Source organism: Lacerta agilis, chromosome 9 (assembly GCF_009819535.1).
Source record: "Lacerta agilis isolate rLacAgi1 chromosome 9, rLacAgi1.pri, whole genome shotgun sequence".
In the NCBI taxonomy this organism is placed as follows: Eukaryota; Metazoa; Chordata; class Lepidosauria; order Squamata; family Lacertidae; genus Lacerta; species Lacerta agilis.
The window spans coordinates 49,077,325-49,094,313 of record NC_046320.1 but is presented as its reverse complement, the minus strand read 5'-3'; the positions used below and the strand labels follow the sequence as shown (position 1 = coordinate 49,094,313).

Sequence of the window (16,989 nt, the reverse complement as noted above, 5' to 3'; positions counted from 1 at the left end):
GGGATACTGGCAATGTAATGCTGAACATGCCTCTTTGGGGCATATGATGTCAGCATATTCTGTGGTGTCTTGTTTTTGGTCAGGAATTGTTGTTCATATTAACTTTGCTTTGGAAAAATCCTTGAATATTTGCAGATGTTCACGCACTTTTACATTCAAGTATTGTGTGGAACAATAGATGGACAATGATAATGGAACCTACGAGTCCTTATTGTTGTAAAGAGACTTATACCAGACTGTTTGTATTAATATATTTTACATATTTAAATTAGATATATTTAAACCAGGATTAGTGGATTATTCTTATTGTTAACATGAGCCAACAATTTTTTTCCTTTCTTTCTTCTGCTATATTGTAGTTATATTACAAAAGATATATTGCAGTTATATTACAAAAGCATTTGAATGAGTTTCCTGAAGGAAACAAGTATTTAATGTGTTTTTTTTGCTGTTGCCATCCTCAGATATATTTTTTTTGAAGTGCAACAAGATTCAAACCACTTTAGCCCAGATGGGTCTATCTCAGGCTTCCTCAACCTTGATCCTCCAGATGTTTTGAGACTACAATTCCCCACATCCCTGACCACTGGTCCTACTAGCTAGGGATCATGGGAGTTGTAGTTCAAAAAACATCTGGAGGGCCAAGGTTGAGGAAGCCTGTTCTATCTGATAAAATATCAGTCTATGTTGAGGAAATAAATCTATGAAGAGAGATTATCTAATTCAGGATGAAGAACTAAAGCCATGGGTAGCGCTACTTGATCTCATCATGATTTGGAAACAGTGTCGCAACTGGGACATTTCACACAACGAAAGCACTAAGGCACGTTTAAAAATGTATGCTTTCAATCATTAGTTCCAAAGATTTTTAGGAAACAGGCAGTGTTTACACGCGTTCAATATGTGCACGACCATCTATACGCACATCGCACCAAACCCAGAAGTGACCCAGAAAGGTCATAAAGACATCACTGAAACATCACTAAAAGGACGAAATGTTGGCAGAATGGGGTTTTTGCAGGGATTTTCAATGGATTTCATTTATAAGTGGTTTCACTGACACATGTGGTGCCTCGGAAAGTAACCCCCACATAAATGGGGGTTGGGGTGCTGCCTGTACCAACACCACTGGTTTCTGAAAGCACAAAGATAGAACAGTCAGTATATGCCATCTTAAGCATTTACAAGTAAAAAAAGTGAAACCGAAGTTGGTTGCTCAAAAGGCAGGACTTTTGCTGCCACTAATTCCAACACAGACAGATATACAGGACCACATTTTGTACCGTCTTCTGGGTCTTCATTACAATTTTCGTCTTACTAATCCCTGAGCCCAGTTCAGCTATGTAAAGTCTATACTTTCGGGAAGACAATAAGCCAAATAAACAAATTTCATTATTCCTGTGTTTTTGTCAGCAATACGAAGTTATCATGATTTATTTATTTTTTTGGAATTTTATCAATTCTTTCTATAGCCACCTGCTGTCTTACCATGCATTTGTTTTTAATATCTGGGCCAATATCAACCATGTTAATGAAAACAACTCATCCAGCTAAGTTATCTTTGAATGGATTCTACGCTATTTTATTTATTTGCAAATGGAAAACCTATTCTTGACTTGACTGTACAACTGTCATTTTCGTCATCATTACTATGTTTATATGCGACCCGAGAAACCACAGGAATGCAGGGCTGTCATTTCAGCATGTGTTTTTAAACTACTGGCAATTTCTTACTGTGCATCATGTTTCTATTTAATTGCATGGAAGTTGACTAGCAATAAACTTTCAGGCATTACAATTACCTATTGCCGAGTGTCCCGATAGGCACAAAATGAATCTACAAAACGTTTAAGCTAGTTAAAATTGGAGAAATGCGGGCAGGATGGGAGTAATGCAGATATATTTATATCAGGACACAGTGGTTCAAAGGACAAAGTAACAAAACTATCCCCTAATCAACACATTTTCTATCAAGCTTTAAGTACTTTATTGTCAGTGTGATTACTGACCTCCAACTATTTGAAAAACCTGAACCTACAGCTTCCAGAGTCAGAGGGAACCAATTTGACTGCAGTCATTTTTTGATTGATAATAAACATACTGTGCCAAAAAGGAAAACAGAAAAAAATCCAATGTTTACATCCACTGCAACAGGGTTGGGGAACCTGTGGCTCTCCGTATATTGTGGACTACAAGTTCCACCAGCCCCAGTCAAGGAGTCCAGAGGCACTCCATACATGCACTGCATGGCTGGGATGACCACAGACAAATGGACAGCCCTCTGTTGTGCATGTTTCACTTGAGATTCCTGCATTGTAGGGAATTGAGCCAGATGACCCTCAGGGTCCCTTCCAACATTTGTTGTTGTTGTTTAGTCGTTTAGTTGTGTCCGACTCTTCGTGACCCCATGGACCAGAGCACGCCAGGCACTCCTGTCTTCCACTGCCTCCCGCAGTTTGGTCAGACTCAAGTTGGTAGCTTTGATAACACTGTCCAACCATCTTCTCCTCTGTCGTCCCCTTCTCCTTGCGTCGTCTCCTTCTCTTTCCCATCATCAGGGTGTTTTCCAGTGAGTCTTCTTGTCTCATGAGGTGGCCAAAGTTTTGGAGCCTCAGCTTCAGGATCTGTCCTTCCAGTGAGCACTCAGGGCTGATTTCTTTGAGAATGGATAGGTTTGATCTTCTTGCAGTCCATGGGACTCTCAAGAGTCTCCTCCAGCACCATAATTCAAAAGCATCAATTCTTCAGCGATCAGCCTTCTTTATGGTCCAGCTCTCACTTCCATACATTACTACTGGGAAAACCACAGCTTTAACTTTAACCTTTCCAACTTTAGAATTCTACAATTCTATGAAGAATAGCAGCCAGGGGGAGATACATAAGCTGGAGGTAAGGGGCGTGGCCTCTCTGTTACTTCGACTACCTCACTGGGTGCACACCTAGGAGTAGCTGAGAGATGTAGGACCAATGGGCAAGTCTTTTCCTACATTGTAAGTGCACTTTTGATAATAAATAGATAATTCCTCACTGTGGACATCCCTTGCCTTACAATGCTGAGACATTATTGTAGAGGACTCCTGGATATAATACATCTTTTCTAGTTTAAGCTAGAATTTTATTGCACTAGGTAAACCCCTTCTATAAATAATTTTTTTAAGAGAGAAAAGTACTTTGCATTAAATTTTACTGCAACTTTTTAAAACAGAAATTTTATCCGGAGATTATCAATTTGTGAGCTGCCCTGGGATCTTTGGATGAAGAGCAGCATGCATAGCTGATAATAATAATAATAATAATAAGAAGAAGAAGAAGAAGAAGAAGAAGAAGAAGAAGAAGAAGAAGAAGAAGAAGCAATGACCGATAAAGTAGGTGATGATTACTCTTGAACCACATCCATGTAAAACACCTACACAGAAGTCAGAGAAAGTATAAACCACAAATAATTGTCCACACCTCATTTTAGTTTAATATTAGTTATCTGTACGACTTATCCGAACTGTATTTAGCCATCCTTCCAGTTGACATGCTTGCGGCTATGTTGGACATAAAGGAGCTTAGAGTGAAAACACATGGTAGTTATTGTTTGCTTTCCTGTTGTTAAGCAACTGGAAGTTTATCAGGTTTCCTCAGCCAATTAACGGCCCATCCTGCCTTAGCAGTAAGAAAGATCAATGGGTCAAATCCTCAAATAGCTTTAAGCTTTCCACAAACGGCTTTGCATGTTACTATCAACAGACAGGGTTCAATTGGATAATTCCCAAGGAGCAAACCTAGATTAAGAATTCTATCCACATTTGTGCTTCGTTCCTTCATTTGAGAGGAAACATGTTTTACAGTGGAAAACAATGCAGGAATTGTTGAAGGGAGAAACCTGTCAACGTATCTGAAAAAAAACAAATAGTGACACATTTGGAGTACAGTATCTCCACTGGAGAAGTTACAAGAGAGGGCATATGAAAGACCTGCCACCTTTCTTTCTCGCAACAGTGACATCTTTATATGATACTGCATGATTCTGTGTCAGGTAATGAATGACTGATGACTTCGTTAGTATTCCCTACCCTAACGAAGAGAGCATGTGGTTCTTCATGTGAATAGACTGCATAGCTATGCTACAATAGCAAACAAAGATCAATCAATGTGATTTTCTTGCAATCTATATTGCATTTTATAAAGAAACCATAATTAAAAAATATTACTTTATTATGCATTTGCTGCCCATCTGACTGGGTTTTCCCAGCCACTCTGGGCCCAACAGAATATTAAAAACACAATCAAACATTAAACATAAAAAAACTTCCCTATACAGGGCTGCCTTCAGATTCTTCTAAAAGTCATATAATTGTGGTTTTATTTCCTTGAAATCTGATGGGAGGGTGTTCCTCTGCTTAGTTCCCTGTAACTTCACTTCTCACAGTGAGGGATCCACTAGAAGGCCCTCAGAGCTGGATATTTGATTTATACAAGCTATCAAAGCATTCACACTTGGCGGTAGTATCCATTTCCAATGTTTTGGAAAAGCAGCCCCTCCAAAAGAGCCTGTGTGGTGTTGGGCTTGGATCTGGGAAGCCAGAGTTCAAATCTCTACTCGGCCATAAAGCTCACTCTGTGACTTTGGACAGGTCCTGCCTTTCAGCCTAACCTACCTCACAGGGTTATTGTGGGGATTAAACAAGGTTGGGGGAGAACCACCTTGAGAAGAAGGTGGAATGTAGATGTGGTAAATAAGTAATATCCTTAGACAGATGGCCAGATGCAGCATAACACATAGAAATCACAGTTCCAACACAATTAAACAAAGTGTCTCAATGAAATATGGACACTTCATAGGACTCTGGTGCAATGCAAATTCACAAGATTGTGCTGCAAAAAGAAAAATGGGGACTGGGAGATGAATGTATGGGGAGAAACTAATTGCCTAAACCTACAAAACTAAATATAGCATTAAAGTGTGAATCAATGCAAGTCTCTTTAAAGGTTATATGTGCCTTCAGCCCTACTGATCTGCAGTGTTTAGGAAAATGTTATATGCTTATAGCAGGGATGGTGATTCTCCCAAATGCTGTTTGATTCCCATCATCCCCAGTTAGTAAAGTCAATGGGAGTTGTAATTCAGCAACATCTGGAGGGACACAGGCTCCCCACCCCCAACTGAAAGCAAAACAACACCGATTTGATCAAATCACAGAAGCATACAATTGTAGAGTTGGAAGGAACCACTAGGGTCATCTAGTCCAACCCCCTGCAATGCAGGAATCTTTTGCCCATTGTGGGGCTCGAACCCACAATCCTGAGATTAAGAATTTCACGCTCTACAGATTGAGCTATCTCCCAGGTGCTGTGTCCATGCTGTATTTTCATGCCAGCTATCGTAAAACAAAATTGATATACCAAATTTAATCCCTGTATTACGAAGGGAAAACTTCAAACTATGTTGAGTTGAAACAACATGTTGACAACATTTTAAAGATTAAACATGGTCAAAATAATGGAATAAAATATGCAGGGGGAAATGTGAAGCTATAGGTTCCTGAAAGAGCATATTGCTGTGAATTGGTTCTAACAGCTTGTATTTTCTTTTGCTATGCATACATTTTATCACTGATTTATCATTTATCCGTTTTCATATGTAGCAAAACTTTATCTCCATTTCTGAGCTAAGAATCTCATTCCTAAAAGCAACACAAAATGTTAATGTACATTGAAAGACTATTATGGGTACCCATAGTTCAGGTTGCAATGCCCACATTTTCCATAAAAGTAGCTTGTTCAGTATGCTAATGATTCATAAACCAAACAGAAAATAAACATGAAACCCTTCTTGTTTTTAAGCATGCAGCTTTGATCACCCCTGCATAACTTCCAAATGGAGCAGCTGAAATTAGTTTAATATCACGCCCTCCTCAACAGAAGAGTCTTGATTATATTGCAACAAGTTTGCTTAATGCTTGGCTACTAGGCAGATATGACTTCTATTTAAAGGCTTTGTTAATTGCTGGCTCCCAGCTCAATTTAAAGTGTCAGATGCTAAGAGTCACATGTTAATATTCTGGCTTTTAGATCATACCTAACAGTTTAATGGATCAGAGCAGAAGGAATTAAAGACGCCTTGACTATTGCATACAACAACAAGCAGTTATACAGCAATGCAGCCGTTCCTTCTGGTTTCCGTCTACTTTACATAGCAATATATTTAGACACCTTCTATACACTAAACTGTGTTTCCTTGACTATTCTGGATTAAATATCCAGCACGGCATAATTACCTTCTTTAAATCTGTCCAGTCCTCCTCAACTTTTTTTAAAAGAACACCTTGTTTTTAAATTTATATTTGAAGCAACCAATTAAAAAATTGTGCTAATTAAGGTGTTTATTGAGCATTCACCCTGAACTGTTTGCACTAAATTTAGAAGGAACCAACATCAGGTATTACTGAGCATTCATTATAATTTGTTTGTGGGGAAGTTAGATGACATGTCAAACAAGAACAGTAGTTGCATCCTACACTGTAGATCCAACGCCCATCCGCCCCCCCCCCCCCAACTCTATGACACTACAAGTCTGTAAGAAAGCAATTGGATTTGTCGGAAGAGCAGGAAAGCCACTATATTGTATCGCTAGCTATTGTGGATCTCAAACTGCCTCCATGGCTATCTAAAATACCTTTCCTGTCAACTCTCCAGCAGTTAGATACAGAACAAAAAATTACATCCTTCCCTGTGGTTACTCAGCCCCTGGTTGCAGCAACTACAGTCAAAATAAATGATGCTCTTTTCCACTGTAAAGTGTGAGATGAACAACCCATCGCTATGAACACTTACTATTTCTATGATATGGCAGGCTTTCACAAAACACTGAGCAAGAAACTACATAGTACAACCCATGATAGAAAGGTCAAGTTTCCTAGATTACCATTGCCAGCAGTAGACAGGAAATCCATTTTTCTCCCTCAAAACATTGAAGTCTGTCATGGGTTTACAATTGTACAGCTGCTACATGGTGAGACTGCATAACTAGACAACAGCAATTATTATTATTATTATTATTATTATTATTATTATTATTATTAATAATAATAAATGATAATGATGATCATCATCATAATTTTATCATTTATATGCCACCCATGTGACTGTGTTGCCCTAGCCACTCTGGGCAGCAATTATAAAACCACAGTAAAACATAAAACATTAAAAACTTCCCTATACATTCCCAATATGTTCTTCTTAAAAGGGATCAACTGGAAATGCAGAAGGCGTGGCAATGTGCTTTAGACCAGATGTGGCTAACCCTTTTCTGCCCAAGGGCCACACTATCCTCCTCCAAACTTATTCCAGAACACATGCATACTGGGGTGGGGGTGGGATTTGTACTTGTGGCCACAGCCGACTCTTGGGGGACAACCCTCCAATTTCCCCCAAATTATCTTCCCACATTTTTTTTTAATGTAGTGGCACAATCCTAATCACACTAGTCTTAACCCAACTAATGAAATCTTGTTCCAACACTCTTGCGCTACAACTGCAGTAAAGTTCTCGGGGGCTAATTTGGGGAGAAGCAAATCAGGGCCCGGCGTTAGCCACCCCTGCTTTAAACAATGCAATCCAAATTGCACATAATGCAGTGATGTTCCCTGCAATGTAAAGGTGTCCTTAGCAAATGGCCCATAGGCCTCTTCTGGACTGACAAAAGGCTTTCACTCTGTCCATGTAGTGCCAAGCTATTGCCATGTCCCAACCCACCTGCAGACCAGAGCTCACAGTATCGCTTAAGCAGAGTAAGTCAGCCATCTTAGGTGGCAGTTGGGCAACCATTAGATTATCAGCTACTTAACTGATCATATTTTTGCCACATTTCTATTGTGGGCCTCAGAGCCTGAAATATGCTATTCTTAATGACACAACAGAGAAGAATCTCCCAGGTGGGAATATTAGCAAGAGAGAACACCTGTTGGTGTTATTATATTCCTTCCCCTCACATTCCCCCCCACCAATTAAGGAAGATTCAAATAATGTGAAACCCAACTAAGCCACATTAAACACAGTTTCTAAAATAGGACAGAAGCTACTCTTCCTACTAACCACATAAAAATAAGGTTTTATGTTGAGTTAAAACACACACACAGAGCGAGCAAAATTAGGTAGTTACTATGCAACACCTCCTTGATACAATTGTGTGCATATGTCCTGAACCCCTGGCCTACCTGGCGGCAAGTCACTAGGTCAAATCCCCAGTCCAGGGTTAATCCAGGTGTCCAAAGTGAAGCACAGTCCCACAGAGATCCTGGAACATGCAAACTGCCCTCAACATGGGCAGACCAGCAGACACAGCCCCTCAGCACTGCTTCCCTTCGGTACTTTGCCTGCTGATTGCAGCATCTGGGCTTGATGAGGCAGGTGACCCTCACCTGTTGCAGGCCTACTCCAGCTGAGGAATCACATCCCTCCTCCCACAGCTAACAAGCCATACCTTGCCAGCCAGGGAGCTGGGCTGGGGGCCCTTGCTTGCCTCAGCCTCCTGAAGCGCCCTGCCCACTGCTTGCTACACCTCATGAGCCCACCGCGTTTGTGGCTCTGGTGATGGGTTCTGCTGCTCTGGTTTCTGTGCAATGACCTCCATCCCTTCGCCAGCCTCCATCGCTCTGTGCTTCCTTCCCCATCCCCTGCTTGCCTTGGTGTGTCCCAGCTACACCTCTCGCCAGGATCCCCTTCCTCCTCCCCACTGTCCTGCCAGTTCGTGACAACATAGTGGGATTAATACATATACCACAATTATCTCTGTGTATGATGAGTCCATAGGTGGATACAGGTGCTCTATTAAGAAGCAAAGCATCCAGTTATATTTGAGATTCAATAAATAAGAAGATGAGTAAATGGTTAGCTCTGTAATAAAGCACAAACAATGGTTTAGATCCTATGAGTGTGCACTCATGGGACACTCCTGCTGACAGAAGATTGGGGGGGCACAGATTTTTAATGACTCTCCCTTCTGTCCTGTGTCCCCTATAATCAGCTGATGGTCCCCCTGGACTAACATGGTGGGAGGCACTTGGGACTGTAGGGGAAAGGAGGAATCTCTGAAAATTGCCTCCTCTCCTTCCCCAACTGGGTGTATCCACCAGATCAAAGGCCCTTCTGCAAACCAAAGGCACCTTTCCATTTGCAGAAGGGCATTTAAGGATCTAAGCCTGCAAAATACTGCATCTACAAATACCTGCTGGGAATCACTGTGAAGGGGAAAACCCAATACAAAGCTGAAAAATATGATGCTTTGTCAGCACATAAATAGTTTGGGGTTCCCTAATAATCGAGCATCAAGCTATGATGTTATGAGAACATTGCAGATTTTCAACACTGGTAACTCAGATTCACAGGACCAAGGGATTTAGGATGACTAAGGTTGGTACCATAGTCAGACAGATATGGAAATTTTACAACATGCAAAAGTGATCAGGAAGATTTGTAAGGAATATATTATTTAATCAGACCTCTATGCAGAATACCAACAACACGACTGTGACATTTAACAGCATTAACTTGTTCACATATTTATTATACTCCTTCACGTTCCAAATCTCTCTGCCTGATTTACAGAAATGTCTCATTAAATGTGAAACTCCACTTATACTTTAAGCATGCTAGAAACAGAATATTAAACAAGGACACTTGAATGGATTTCTCTAACAGGTTTTCCTTTTTTAAACTATCATTAAGGTTAGAGAATATGCTATCAAAGCATATCAAATTGTCTAAGACAACCACTTGCATCTGGTAGTCACAACTGCAGCTAGGTAATTAAGGACACTGAGATTCATATTTACATGTAAAGTTCTGTGGCTGCAATTTCAGTCTGTTAGGATCCCAAAACTATTTGCGCACAACACTGTGAAAATGGGTTTTTAGAAGTGTTATTGTGGTGGGGAAAGGACTGCTAGCACGCAGTGATTTAACCCAGCAAGAATTTGGGCAACTGGTGCAGAAATTATTGAGATACTCAATGGTCCTTAAGCATGTATTTGAAAGCCAGGGTGTGTGTGGAATATTCACTAACACCAGACTCCAATTGACCCATCATTGTTTTTCAGTTGAACTTATAGCAATTGTGGGCACCCAAAAAGAATAGGCAATCTTGAGATTAAATATGGAAAAGTAGAAGGAAAAACTGTTTCTGTGCTGTTTTTCTGTGCGGCTTGTCTAAATAGATAAAAAAATAATTAATTCTAAAACAACTAGCAAATTTCACTGTGAGTAGGGCTATCAATAGCTATTTAACCATGACTACTCAACAGAGCATGTTCAGGAATAGTATATTTCTGGATAGCAGATTCTTGGGGACAAAGCTTGTAAAGCCATGCTTTATTTATTTTGAAAAATTAGGCTGCTTTTCCCAATAGATCAAAATGGCTCCCAATTGCTTTACATTGTTTCATAGCACAATCCTTTAATGTACTCTGAAGTAAATTCCATTGACTCTTGTTGTCCTTATTCCGAGATAACTGGTTATACTATTACAATGGTCAAAAGTAGTCAATCTACACTTAGCAATTTAATTGATACAGTAGCATTCCAATTCACTTTAAAATACTGATAACTTTAATATTGCTGCTTGTTTAATTGCCGGTACATGTAATGTTTACGGTATATTGCCCTGTAAATCTGCCTTGAGCGTACTCTAGAAAAGCAATATCAAAGCATTTCACACAAAAAAATGTGCCCCAATCCAGATAAGGAGACAGAACTATGAACAAGTTCCACTTGGAATGCACTACTTAATATTCCTTTAAGAATTCTGCAAATGTTAATCTTCTATTGTTTAAACAAGATCTCATGATCCGGAAATCTTCAACACTGCTGCCCTTATCTTCTTAAAACAGGCATATCAAAAATGTGTTTGCATCCACACCTAGTTACCGCATACTAATGGATTCTCGACGTGGGTAAACAGGAAAAAAAATCTGGAACATTTTAACATAAGAATCAACACCACAGTCAACACACTGAAAGAAGATAATAAAAACCCAGTTGATAGTGGGATTGGGAGCTACTGAATCTTCAAAAATTCAACAAATATTGTCTCCCTTAAATTCTTATTGGTTCCTACTCTGCTACGGCTTCGCGACATTGCTCTGCCTAGTAAAAACATAAGAAAAGACTTCCTGGATCAGACCAAAGGATTATCTCCTCTCTTTTCCTGCAGTGGCTAACCAGGTCGATACCAATGGGGAGTTCATAAGCAGGACGTGAGACCAACAGCTCAAAACCCCCGGCAACTGGAACCTATCTTTCCAATGTTAACTTGCAACATAATTAAATTGTATGTCCAATTTCTTTTTGCTGCTTCTGGTAGCAGACACGGACAAATAACTGAATACCAAAGAGAGCAAATTACCCTTGAAATAATACTTGTTCGTCGCGCAAAATTAAATGGCATTCTATGAAATATCACACTGCATAAAAAGTCCGTGTGTCAATGGTGAATTGATACAAACAGACATGCATATCAAAGCAGCAGCAAGGACAGCCTCTGCAAGGCTATATGGGTCTAAGGCCGCTGAGGCCAACAGAATTAAGATGCTTGTAAAATGTGAGCAGATATGTAATCAATTTTTAATCTTTTTTTTTTTAAGAATGCAAATAGTAATGCCAGGCGGAACAAATGAACAAGTAACAAATTATCTGTATGAAAAGCAGAATCTGCTATTTGCGTTACGATTACAACTACATATGCCTTTGGAAATACATAGTAACACACAAGCGCAAAAACACATATCACAAACATTTATTGCTCAGTCTGACTGCAGACGTATTGAGAAAGTCACAAGAATTTTCAGCTTACACAATTGTTATTTTTTCTGAAAGACAGAGGTGTGTGCTGTGCACAGAGTAAAATTTGCAAACATATCTGGAAAACAAAATAGAAGCATGATGTTTACATATTTAGGCAGCTAGAGACCAGTTCTAAATGTTACATTAAAAAACTCGTGCCACTTTAGGTGCCAGCTAAAGACTGGATTCTTTCACGTTTCAAATTTGGTTTTGCTGTGGTTGCAGAGGCAGATGCATTCAGCTGATAAATGCTAATTCAAAGCCCCAATGAGTAGGCATTACTCTCTAGATTGTGGCTGATGACTTAAAATTCTCATTCCAAAAGCCAAGAAGGATTAACGAAAAATCCTCACGGTCGTATACAGCTGGACTTACCCACTATTGAAGTTCTAGCTTTAAGTCCTTTGATCAGAACCTTCAATGTGGTGGCAACTGCTATATGGAACGCTCTTCCCTTGGACATAAAACACTAAGGATTGTATACTTTGGGCACATGCTAAAAAACCTGCCATACTATGGGGTTGTATTTTTATAGTGCTTTTATGCTATTTAAAAATTTTTTTCGTACATTGGTACTGTTAAGCATTTATAGATAATTTCAACAGGTAAATAGATCATGCAACGAAGTGCACATAAGGTTTATTGCGATAATTTTCTTTAAATGTGCATTCCTTCAAAACGAGGGTGGCCACTTACATATTACCCTCTGGATCTGTGGTCTAAACCACTGAGCCTCTTGGGCATGGGTAGGCAAACTAAGGGATCTGGCCCAATCGCCTTCTCTCTTTTTTTCATATCATTTTTATTAACTTTTCCAATCATAAAAATCACATCATATATTTATAAATATCAATTAATCCATATAACCCAATTAGTCCAAATAAGTCCAAATAAATTGCCGAATTATTAGATTTTTCTTTTAAGACTTCCCTTGCTTCAGACAATCAGGATCTTGATCATCCTCTTAATTTCATTGCCTTCCGTAGTCCGGTGTCTTCCATCTCTTTTCTAATGTTGTCCTTCTTTTCATTTTTTTTTTCATGCCACTGAGTGCTTTCACAAGTGAGATAAAACAACCAAAATCCATCCTGACTGTGTGGATTTTATGTCCATACTCTTTTCCACCCCCCTGGCGCGGTGCCTCTCGTTCTTATCCAAAAGTCCCATCTCAACGGTCGCCATCTTAACTTAACTTCGATGAATTCCATATTTTGCGCTTGCTTAAATCATTCTGGCTGCTTCAAAGTCTTTCCAAGAGTGGGAGCCTTTCCATATATAAGTCCGTACATTTTAAAAAAGTTTATGGCATTTCCACTCTCTATGACTTTCACAGCCCGATCTGCTGCAGTCGACCTCTAATTAATCTGCGTCATAAATCACTCCAGACACTCCAAGAAGTCGGCTAAGTCTCTAACAGAGGTAAAGAGGCAACCAAACAGCCAGGGGTGTAATTATGTCGTAAATTCCTTTCCACACAGTTTATCTCCAATCTCACTTGTAAATACTAAGAGCGTTTCTTCAAGGGGGGTTTTGCCCACAGAAATATCCAAACTCCATAGCATGAAGCAAGGCTCCCCCCCCCCTTCATTCAATTCCCACATACCGATAGAATGTTACAGTCCTCTTTTCTTCTTATCTTCTCGGTGGCTGGATTTTTAAGCAAAATATCTCTTCTCCTTCTTGTCTGAAGCAAGTCCAAAACATTACCGAATTATTCACTTAAGTCCTGGAACCCAGGGCAGGAAGAGTGGCGTCAGGGAGAGCCGAAGTTCTCTCGGGGGCTATGCGTCCAAACCCCCCTTTCCCTCCCTCCTCAGAGGTCGGGACAGGGTTAATGGGCATCGCGGACGAGGCAGCTCTTCCCACCGATCCTGGGAAGATTTCGGGAGGCTGATTTACTCCCATCTCAGCCCCTAATTACCCCGTGAGACTCGGGAGAGTTGGAATTTTCGGCCATCTTCCTCCCACCCAAAGCGGAAGTCCTGGCCCAATCGCCTTCTCAATCTGGCCCACAGACGGTCCAGGAATCAGTGTGTTTTTACATGAGCAGAATGTGTGCTTTTATTTAAAATGCATCTCTGGGTTATTTGTGGGGCATAGGAATTCGTTCATTCCCCCCCCCCCCAAAAAAATAGTCCGGCCCCCCACAAGGTCTGAGAGACAGTGGACCGGCCCCCTGCTGAAAAAGTTTGCTGACCCCTCCTCTTGGACTTGCTGATCAGAAGATCCGCAATTAAGATCCACATGACGGGGTGAGCTCCCATTGCTCTGTCCCAGCTCCTGCCAACTTAGCAGTTCAAAAGCACACCAGTGCAAGTAGATAAATAGGTACCGCTGCAGCAGGAAGGTAAAAGGCATTTCGGTGCGCTCTGGTTTCCATCACAGTGTTCCGTAGTGCCAGAAGCGGTTTCGTCATGCTGGTCACATGACCTGGAAAGTTGTCTGTGGACAAATGCCAGCTCCCTCGGCCTGAAAAGTGAGATGAGCGTCGCAACCCCTTAGTCGCCTTTGACTGGACATAACTGTCCAGGGGTCCTTTACCTTTTTACCTTTATATTTACCCCCAAAAAGGACAAAAGAAGAAACAGATTTACTTTAATCTGGATATGATGTATAGAGATAAGTAATTCAGAAGTACTTTATTATAATATAGTTTAATACAATAAATATTGCCATATTAGAAAATACTGTGTGGCCAGGGTGCCTGATCAGCTTGAGCTCCAGGTGCTAACTTAATGGGCAACTTCAAGGCTCCTGTTGCTCTCCCTTCTTATGATTATCTGTAAACTGGTATCTGACCAGAAGGCCTTTCAAATAGAGGACTAACACTGTAAAATAGCCTCCCTCCATCAAATGCTATCATATAAGCATAGGAATGTGCCTTATAAGGGGTCAGATCATTGGTCCATTTAGATCAGTATTGTCCACACTGGTTGGCATCGGTTCTCTGGGTTCTCAGGCAGAGATCTTTTTCCTCCTTGTTTCTAGATGCCAGGAGATGGCAGCGAACAGGGATAATCTTCTGCACATGCTCTACCACTAAGCTTTCTGTCTCTCGTCCACCCTGCAACCTTTCATGCCACAGCAACCATCCTCCCACTTACTCATGGGAAAACCAAGATGAATTATTCTACAGCTCAAGAAATATTCATTTCCGACAAATCAGGACACACACAGGTTTTTTTGTTTTTGTTTTTTTAAATAATAGAGAACACTCTTTTCTGTCTTAGTTTCCTTGTCAGAAGGTGTGCAAAGACGGCGGTCTGCTCTTGCTGAACCACGCCGTTCCCCATCTGTCACTAGAAATGCGAAACACTCCATAAAGCCACACCTACACAAGTGTTTTCCTTTCAATAAAGTTCACGCTCCTGAAAAGCTGCTCTCAAGGAAGCATGGTGCTGTCTGCGAGGAAAGCCCTACCACCTTCGCAAGCCAGGAACCAACTATGCACACACATTGCTGAACACTTTTTCACAGGCTGGCATAGATTAGATTAGTGGAAGTTCAGGAGCTATACTGCAAATGAGCTTCTCCACCCTCCTTCAATGAACCCGGCATGCTTCTGATGGGAACCGCCAGTGCATCAGGGTGGGTTTTTGCTAGCTACTTCCTTGATTAAGGTGTCTGCAGTTTCTTATGGCTGGAATAAAGCCATTTAATTAAGAAAACAGTTACTTAATAACATTATTCTGCATTGCTTGGGACTCTATTTTGCAAGTGATGCTTTTCTCCTGGGCCACTTTCCTTAAATCTAATTGACTTTTAAATACAAGTACCGTATACTGTAACTGACCTGTAGCACCTGTATGCAATCACATTTTGACAGCTCTAGACAAACCATGGATGCCTTTTAGTGTAAGCTAAGAAAAACAATGTATGCTGAATTGAGCGTAAAAATAACAAGACAAACTGCGTAGGATATTTTGTAACTGAAAGCAAGTTTGAAATAAATATCTACTGGGGCAGCTACTTGCACAACAAATACTGACTGTATCTGCGAAACGTGATAGGATAAAGGTGTTCAGTGCAAAAAGACAGCCATGGTTGTTAAACTAGAATTCCACGTTACTCGTTTCCAGTGAACCTTGAAGAATAGTCTGTTTTCCCAGTTCGTTTTATAAATGTAATGCTTTCTTCCCTCATTTTAAGGCTAAAACCACAATCCCCAAAAGGATACAATCCTGCTCCTATCATCACCATTATTAAACAATCTACTAGTTTTGTAACAAATACCCAGGAAAAAAGACTAGCAATGCAATCCAAACCCACTTTGCTGTGTGTGTATGTGTGTGGATTGGGCAAAGGCATTCTTCTGGCCAACCCAGCTGTCCTGTGTTGTGATGCCACTCTGCTGGTGTGAAGCTCCCCAATTCCACTTGCAAGTGTGTGGGCCGGCACGCTTTGTTCCACGTATTTATTATTTGTTTTTTAAAAAATGATGGTCTTTATTATGTATTAACATACTGTGTATGTTTTTATACTGGCTTTTTAGCTGCCTGGGTGACTAGCAAAGAAAATAAACATACAATATATTAGTAACAAGAGAATCCTCAGCACACACCCCCATAGACTTGTTATGGCTCACCGACTTTGAAGGGGCAAATCTGAACCCCGGCATGAGTGGTTTGTGAACTGCAGCTTTCGTTGGGAGTACTCATGAAAAACATGGGAATGAACAAGCAGTACAGCAAACAAAGATTTCATTTTTGAAACTCAAGATCTCAAACCAGATATTCTGCTAACACACACACACACAAAATAGGATCCCAATGGTCCTTGGACTCCCTCCAGCCTGCAACAGCCAAAAGCTATTCTTTCCAGCTTCTTTTTAACAGCATCTTTTAAAAATCATTCATTATTGGGGAAGAGCTAAAGTTATGAATAAGATTGCATAGCAACATAAAAAGTGCATACCAGTGAAGAAGACTGAATTCCGAAGACTTATGGAGCAAAAAGTGAGCCTGCCATAAAAAAGTTTAACTAAAATTGCATTTTGTTTTCATCGAAATTGCTAATCTTTCTGCTCTGTGTATGTGTGTGTTGCAAGTTCTCTCTGCAAGACATTTTTATTCTTTGGCGGAGGATAAGAACTGAACCCACATAGAAGCTCCCAATTTATCGACAAAAGTTATAAAAAATTTGTTATTGCTTTGACACAAGAAG

At 40.4% G+C, this 16,989-nt stretch overlaps 1 protein-coding gene across 21 annotated transcripts in view; it reads right to left on the bottom strand.

Annotated features, from left to right (window-relative positions):
- CAMK2D (calcium/calmodulin dependent protein kinase II delta) overlaps nt 1-16,989 on the bottom strand; it is a 184,494-nt gene that overhangs the window by 144,887 nt on the left and 22,618 nt on the right. The gene's annotated exons all lie outside the window — the stretch shown is intronic.